This window comes from Peromyscus leucopus, chromosome 6 (genome assembly GCF_004664715.2).
Source record: "Peromyscus leucopus breed LL Stock chromosome 6, UCI_PerLeu_2.1, whole genome shotgun sequence".
NCBI classification, from domain to species: domain Eukaryota; kingdom Metazoa; phylum Chordata; class Mammalia; order Rodentia; family Cricetidae; genus Peromyscus; species Peromyscus leucopus.
Genome location: NC_051068.1, coordinates 132,920,101 through 132,928,990, shown reverse-complemented (window position 1 = coordinate 132,928,990; position 8,890 = coordinate 132,920,101). Strand labels below are relative to the sequence as shown.

Sequence of the window (8,890 nt, the reverse complement as noted above, 5' to 3'; positions counted from 1 at the left end):
ATAACCTTGAATCATTTTTTTTAAAATAGATTTTACGAGGCTAAGACCTAACTTGAGTTTCTGTGGGAATTAAACGGAATCACTGAGCTCCAACAGTTTTGGTATGGAAGCCAGATCTGGTCGTGCAGTCTCCCGGCTGCTTGGGAGACTGAAACAGGAGAACCTCAAGATCCAGGCTGTGCTACAGAATGAGTTCGAGACCACCTGGGCAACATTGGGAGATCCAGTCTCAAAATAAAAGAGAGAGAGAGAGTCGAGTCGGGATGGACCTCAGCAGCAGAGTGCTTGCCCAGCATGTGTGAGGCCTTAGGTTCAAGTCCACTACTGTGAAAGAGAAAAGGGTAAAGCAAACTATACTCAGTAAACATTGCCAAATCAAACCAACACTACTGGGCATACTGTCACTCAGTTAAGTCCTGTGAGGCTCACTTTTTGTCCATTCATGGGTATATCCAGGCAGCCAATCAGCCAACGTGTATTAAATACCAGTGTCTACTAGGTTGGGGTAGATCAACAATCGTCCCTGTGCTTACAGAGTTCCAGGCTAGCAGAGGAGACGAGAACTTAGACAAACATGGCCATCCATGGATTAAATGTATAGAATGTTTACAGAAAAAGAGGTCGGAGAGATGGCCCCGCGGATAAGGCGCATGCTGTGCTGTGCGAGCAGGAGGGGCCTGAGTTGGGACCCCAGCACCCAGGGAGATGCAAAGGTGGGCGTGGCAGACTGCACTGAAGGCAGAGAGAAGGGATTCCCAGAGCAAGCTGGCTAGTTAGAACGGGTCTTTTCAACCAGCTCTGAGTGTAATTCAGAAACTTGGCCTTGATGTGAATAAGGTGTGCAATGACTGAGGAAGACGCCTGATGTCAACTTCAGGACTACAAACAGATGTCTACAAGCACTACCTACACACACATGGAAACAAATAAATCACAAAATAGTTTGTGTTGAACCTATTCAAAGGATGGCCAGAGCATCACTAAGGAAGAAGAGTGTGCTCAAAATTATTGTGCTAGACTAATATATGTGACTCTTATTTAATTGCACAGGAACTGAATAATGACTGTTTATTCTGAGTACTTACAATATATCAGGCAGCACCAAAGCATCATATTACCCCCCCCTTTTTTTTTTTTTTTGAAACAGGGTTTCTCTGTGTAGCTTTGGAGCCTGTCCTGGAACTCACTCGGTAGCCCAGGCTGCCTCGAACTCACAGAGATCCGCCTGCCTCTGCCTCCCAAGTGCTGGATTAAAGGTGTGTACCACCACTGCCCCATATTACCCTATTTTATAAATAAAAAGGTTTAAAAAAAAAAACACATGGCTTACAGAAGCCAGGCATTTCCAGAGATCAAGCAGTTCCGCAGTTCTTTCCATATAACCATTTCTAGGAAACATAGCCATTTCCCAGTAGGAGAATAAAACACTGAGAGATTAGATCTCACAAGAGAGACTGGCTGGAACTTGGGATTTTAGCTCAAAGCCCAGGCAGATGTGAAGGAAGTCTCCAGAAAGAGAAGGAACATGTAAATCCACAGAAGCATGGAGGGACCCGGAATACTCCCCTGCCCTCGAGAGCCCCCAAATCAGGAATATACGACATACACTTACAGAAACGGCCGCAGAAGCCGAGGCCACTAAGGCGATGAGAGATTATTAAAAATAAATTATGCCACACTAAATTATGTAGACTCTGCTCAGGAGAGGAGAAGACAGTGGGGGGTTTTAGGCAATGGGATGAGGAGATAAAAGACTGAGAAGGAGGAGCAGTGTGACTGCTATGAGGCAGCAAGAGCTTGTGTGACTGAGAGGAAGACTGTTAACGTCAGACACACTGACATGGGCATGACCTTAGAAAAGAGAACCCTTGAGCTACAGTCTCCTCCTCATCTACACATGACGACAATAATGATGTTTGCTAGAGGGACTGAAGAACCTAGGTGAGTGTCTGTGCTGTATTTCAGATCTAGTAGGCACTCAATGAACAATGGGAGTTATACTAACTTGTTTTATTGCTATTACTATTGTGATGTAAATAGACTGAGACCAGCTTTGGGCTTCTTGAAGGAAGGACAAATTAAAGACACTTGCTGGTGTTGTTTTACTGAGGTTGTTTAAAAAGCAAAATAATAAAATAAAATAGAATAAAAAAGTGCTTTGTTTGATTTGGTCAGACATTGTAGGTCAATCTGTATCAAACAGCAGAGTTTCAGGATCACAAAGCAGGTATCAGGAACATCATAATGTTAAGGGTTCAGTTAACCAAATACATCTTGTGTCCTACTATATGTCACACACTGTTAAAACATGTGTACCACACACACACACACCACACACATTAGGAATAAGGAATCTTTTTCTTATAATAATAATTTATAAGGAATCTACAGTTTAATTTGCTTGGTTGTTTCCTTCCCAATTCCTGTCTTGTCTTTCTTTTTTTCTTTTTTTTTTTAAACAGGTTCTCACTGGGTAGCCTTAGCCTGCAACTCATTGTGTAGACCAGGCTGGCCTCAGGTTCCCAAGTGCTAAGATTAAAGGCATGAACCACTGTGCTTTGGCCCCTGGCCTTCTCTCTCATTTACAACACTTAACCCTTAGCTGTTTATATTACAACTGTAATCTTGGTTCTTATAGGAGTGGAGTCCCAAGGTAAAGCTAAAATCAGATGTCTGAATAATTAACTGAATGTTTTAAAATTCGACAAGAATTGTGTGATTAATTCCTCAAACCCTTTACAAAATTCCTCCTGTGCCTTTCCCAAAGCTAGCTAGCTATCATTATTTTCCTCCAAGGTATATTAACAGTACCTAACTCAACAAATATTCTTAAAAGGGCCAGGTAGTAAATAGCTCAGGTTTGTGAGCCAGATGGTCATTTACTAAGCTGGACGCCTAAGACCTAAAAGACAATACAAATTAATGTGTATGGCTGCCATAAAAACTTTATTTATAATAACAAGTGTCAAGCCTTCTGACCTGCCCTCTGTTCCTCATATTATAGTCAGGGAATGCTATTTTCTAATGTCACTCTTTCTGTTTAAATACTTAATGATTTCCATTGATTGCTCTTAGGATAAAGGTCAAATTTCTTAAACCGGATAAACAATTACCTCCATTAGCTTCTTTCTGACCACTTCCACTTTCTAACTCATTTTTTCATCATATCTATCTACTTTAAAATCCCCAAGTTCAAGTTTTCTCTTCCTTCTACGCAATTGTAAATGATGCCTCCGATCTCTTTTCATCAGCCGCACTCACCCCCACTCTCCCTCAGCCCCAGCTCAGTTGACGTCACTCATCTATGTTATAGGTTACACATTAAATATGACTTCCCCCAGGAAGCCTTCAGCGACTCTTCTCCCGCTCTCGGTGTGTTGAGATCGCTGGTTCATGGCATGAAGCTCCTATTAATCCAGAATCTCTATGTATGACTGTGTACTCCCAAGCACTCAAAAAAATTGATGAACACATAGGTTTTTTTTTTTAACTTAAGAGTAAGGCTACAAAATGGCGCCAACAGCTCGAGTTTCCACCTTAAACCTGAGAATATTTAATAAACCAATTCTAAACAGAGCCAAAAACAGGTTCCTGCTTCTTGTCTCATACAGGCAGCTAGATGCCGCAAAACGCAGTTTGGACACTGGCGGGTTCCTGGCGGGTGCGTTTGACCCGCAGTTGGCGGAAATGAGGCATCTGCCAGCGGCAAATTAAGCTGTGTGGTAGAATTTAGTCTTTACTAGTATTTAAAAAAAAAAAAAGAGGTTTCTGGGCTACCTGCTGCTTTGATAGAAGCATAGACCCACTATTTCTGAGACTTGATGACTCCCAGAGCTGGCGAAAACGTACCACTGCCATGTTGGGAAGCTGAAGTGGGCGAGCCAGCAGCCACAGCGCCGTTTCAGGCTACAATGGTGGCAGTTTAAAGGCAATAGGCTCAAGGCTCAGGTAATATAAAACATAAGTAAGGAAGAATGCTGTGGATATCACTCTATGTAAATAAAACACTGATGGCCAATGACCAGGCAGGAGGTAGGTGGAAAGGAGAGAGGAGAATTCTGGGAAGCGGGAAGCTGGAGAGAGCTGCAGCCACGCCAGGACAAGCAGCATGTAGAGACTCTGGTAAGCCACACCACGTGCAAGGTATAATTATAGAAAGGGTTAATTTAAGATAAAAGAGCAGTTAGCAGAAGCCTGCACGCATACGTTATAAGTGATTAAGCGTCTGAGTGATTATTTTTAAGTGGATGTACTGCGGGGCTTGGGACTGGAGAGAAGCCTCCAGCTACAAAATGGCGCCAACAGCTCGAGTTTCCACCTTAAACCTAGAATATTTAATAAAATTCTAAACAGAGCCAAAACACCTGCCGTTCATACAGGCAGCTAGATGAAAACGCAAACACTGGCTAAAATGGCGGAAATGAATAGCCAAAAAGCTGTGTTAAATTTAGTCATAGTATTAAAAAAAAAAAAAGAGGTTTCTTATGCTGCTGATAGAAGCATAGACCCACTATCGAACTTGATGATAGAGCTGCGAAAATACCACGATGTTAAGTGAAGAAGCAACAGCGCCGTCAACAAAAAAAAAAAACTCAGGTAATATAAAAAAAGACAAAAAGAACAAGAAAAAAAAAAATAAAGAAAAAAAAAAAAGAAAAAAATAAAAAAAAAAAAATAAAAAAAAAAAAAAAAAAAAAAAAAAATAAAATAAAAAAAAAAAAAATCACAAATAAGTCAGCTAATAGTCTAATTTTCTTTTTATAAATAAGCACCCCCCCAGAAAATAAAAATAAATTAAATAAAGATAATTAAAATAAAATTTTTTAAAAAAAAAAAAATAAAAACTTTACACCTCAGAATCTTAGTTGTATGTCAAATGTTATTGTCAAAAAAAAATTTTATAAAATAAAAAAAAATTCTGGATCTGTCAGCTATGTCTTGGTCTACTTTGGTTCCGAACTTGCATTTACATCTCAGGTAATTTTTTTTTTTTTTTTTTTTTTTTTTTTTTTTTTTTTCCTTATTTTTTTTTTTTTTTTTTTTTTTTTTTTTTTTTTTTTTTTTTTTTTTTTGTATTCTCATATACACTACAGCGATTTGGGGTTTTCTGGGGCTCAAAAAAAAAAAAAAAAAAAAAAAAAAAAAAAAAAAAAAAAAAAAAAAAAAACATAAATGTGATTTTGGGGGGGGGGGGGGGGGAGGGTGAAGAAAATGAAGGTGGGGTAAATGTAGATCATAAACTGGGAGTGCTTGGTCTCTTTCTTTTTTAAGGGAAGTTGCTGCTAGAACAGGCTGTCATGGTTTGCTCAGAGGCTTGGGAAGCATACATCCCAAGGTTTCCCAGTACTGTCCAATACAAAGCAAATTTGGTCATTTTCCTCTCAGTGACCTTGGCTTGCATTTCTGACCAGCACTCACATGTTAAATATCATGTGGTAGGCATAGGCCCCAGAGCTTGGTTGAGTCTCTGTGCAGCCCTCCCACTGACACTCCATAGACTCTCTTTGTTACTGATGCTTTACACCAACAAAGCTAATGCTGGATGGGGTGTCATGCAGAGGAACAGAACAATGGTGGTGCTGAGCTATGGAGGAAGAAGAGCCTGACTGTCTCCAGGGCTCATTGTCTCCTCCCCGTCCTTCCCAGGAAGCGGGGCCACGTCCATTCTCACCTCTCTGGGTACATGTCTTCTGTGGCTCTGCTGCAAGTCTCATCCTGGATTTTAAGGGCAGTGTGGTTGCATACAACACAGTTCAACAAGGCATTGGCTAAGTACTGTTCAGGTGTCAGGACATGCGAGTTCCACAGACCTATCTCTACTTTGCACATGAGGAAATATGGGCACAAAAGGAAGTGAAGGGATATTCTCCCATGGTGCCCACCTGGAATTGCAACACTCAAGAAGCTGAGGCAGGAGGATCTCAAGTTCAAGGCCTACATACCAAGGCCCTATCTCAAAATCAAAGAAAAACTCAAGTGTGATCCAAGTCACAGAATTAGTAATAGTCCACACATGTAGGTATAAAGGGAATATGTGACAGAGTGAAGCATCCCCCAGCCCTCCTCAGATAGGGGCAAGCGTGGTGAAGCTGAACAACTCAGGTTTCAAGAATCCTTGATAGGCGATAAGGGAGTTTATATTTATTGTTTATTGCTGCCTAATAAACTATCATAAACTTAGTGGCTTCAACCAACATTCATTTATTAGCTAGCCTGAGTCAGTATTGGACTGGACTTGGAAATAATTCCTGTTTTCAAATGGACTCAACCATGTATTGACGGTTAGCTAGGAGCGTACTGGAACTCGACCCGAGACAGTCTTTCAGGTGATCGGGACCAGTTCTCTCGAGAGCGCATGCTTGCTTTGTTTTGGGCTCTCAGCATCTTGAAGTTCTTGATAGTTGTGGAACAAGGAATCCACTGGGCCAGGCAACTTATGCTACCGGCTCTTCTGGAAGTTGTTTGCTGGTGCCAGCTGGGCATCTTTCTCCCTGTCACCTCCCATCCTAGAAAGGCTCACCCAGGTTTCTCTCCGTGACGACAGGAGAGTGAGAACAATGAATGTCTCTGAAGGCCTAACCCATAATTTCCCTATCATCGCTTTTGCTGTATTGCCCAGCCTCCCAGCCAACCTAGACACAAGGAGGTGGAAACCTGAATTCTACTTCTTGATAGGAAGAAAAGCCAGATGAACAACAAGGTCCAAGCCATGTCTGTTTTTCTGGCCTTGTTAATTTGTAATAAAAGTAAATTGCTGCTGGGTGAGGTGGCGCACGCCTCTAATCCCTGCACTCAGGAGGCAGAGCCAGGTAGACCTCTGTGAGTTTGAGGCCACCCTGGTCTACAGAGCGAGATCCAGCACAGGCACCAAAGCTACACAGAGAAACCCTGGCTTGAAAAAAAAGTAAATTACTAACCCTCTAAAATTGTCTACATCCCACTGCCTTTTCCCATGAAGAGAGTATTTAAAGTGTCACGGGGGTGGTAGTTGCATGAGATGCTGGGCCCTCCAGAAATCATACTCCCACCCGAATTCTCACAGGTCAACTATCACAGCTGCACAAGAGAAGTGATCTATTTCCTTGAGAACCAGAGGATTCACGAAGAGTGTGGAAATCAACAAAGACCAGAAGTACCTTACTCACAGATATAAGGAGAAGCCCTACCCAAGTAGGGTGCTGTAACAACTGAGTTTGAGCAGATAAAAAGCTATGGGTCAGCAACCATAAAGCTTATCAAGGTCAAGGGACTCAACTGGATTTGTGGCTACCTGCTATTCAGAAATCCTAATGGAAGACACATTGAGTCTAATTCTGATTAAAGTTTATAAAACTTTTTTTCTCAAAGTGGCAAAGAAAAGACAGAAGGTAGGGTAAGGAAGATGGGTGACTGGGAGGATCTGGGGGAGGGGGAGGTATGATCAAAACAGTATATGAAATTCTCAAAGAACTGATAAAAATGTTGAGGTGGGTTTTTTGTTTTGTTTTGTTGTTTTTTTTTGTTGTTGTTGTTCTTATTTTTGTTTTTTTGTGGCAAAGAAAACAGGAATCTCTTGTTCTCCTATGAAAAGCCCCAAATGTCTTTTAAGGGGGGTAGGGAGCCTTCCTCCAGCAGAGCAAAGTGCCCAAAGAAAAGAAGGCCAAGAGGAGGGAGGTGGCCCCAGCCGCCAGCATCGTCAAGAAACGGGAGGCCAAAAAGGTGGTGAGTCCTCTCTGAGGAAAGGCATAAGAACTTCGGCACTGGACTGGACATCCAGCTCAAAAGAGATCTCACTCGCTTTGTCAAATGGCCCAGCTGCTCAGGCTGCGTCGGCAAAGGGCCATCCTCCATAAGTGGCTCAAAGTACCTCCTCTGCCATTGACCAGTTCCCCCAGGCCTGGGACCGGCAAACAGCTACCCAGCTGCTGAACTTTGCCCACAAGGACGGGCCAGAAACAAAGCAGGAGAAGAAGCAAAGGCTGCTGGCTAAGGGGACGTCCCAACTAAGAGACCACCTGTCCTTCAAGAGGACAGTCACAGCTTTGGTGGAGAACAAGATGGCTCCCCTCTTGGTGATTGCCTACAACATAGACCCCATTGAGCTGTTGGTCTTCCTGTTTGCCCTGTGTCTCAAGATGGGAGTCCTCTATTGCATCATCTAGAGGAAGGCCAGGCTGGGGCGGCTGGTGCTCAGGAAGACATGCACCGCTGTGACCTTCACACAGGTTAACTCAGAAGACAAAGGCTCTCTGGCTAAGCTGGTAGAAGATATCTGGACCAATAACGACAACAGCTACCATGAGATCAGCTGCCATTGGCAGGGCGACGTCCTGGGTCCCAAATCTGTGGCTCAGGTTGCCAAGCAGGAAAAAGCAAAGGCCAAAGAGCACACTTCTAAACTGGATTTAAATGCCCATTGTTAGGTTTTCTGTACATAAAGATAAATACAAAATTGCCCTAAAAAAGAAAATGTATTTCGTAGAGAAATATGCAGATTTTTGTTTTTGCAGAAGGCAACTGCTTCTCATTGCAATGTGTACCACTGTTATGGGTAGAACAGCACTGAGTCGCCATTGAGAGATCCATCTTTAACCTCATTCATAGGACTTGACTGAATGCTCGCTCAGGTGATGTCTGAGGCATGATGACATGAAATATGTAAAAGATTGAAACTTTTATGGAAAATGGTTGAAGAAAAGAAATGAGTCTCCAGACTGAAAAGTTTAGAAAGAAGAAACACAAGCCTGGAGAGAAAGCTTACAGGGAAGGACGGGGAAATGTTTGTGAGCCCTTCATCTGGAAGGTTCTTCTCTTGAGTGGCATTATAAGGTCCTATAGCAAGATCCCTGAGGGCTGGAGGGAGTGTTGTGCCTGCCTATACTTTCAGTTCTTAGTAGTCTGAGACAGGAGG

At 42.4% G+C, this 8,890-nt stretch overlaps 1 pseudogene; it reads left to right on the top strand.

Annotated features, from left to right (window-relative positions):
- LOC119088263 overlaps positions 1-8,402 on the top strand; it is a 19,942-nt pseudogene extending 11,540 nt beyond the window's left edge.
- Positions 8,403-8,890: the final 488 nt, after the last annotated feature.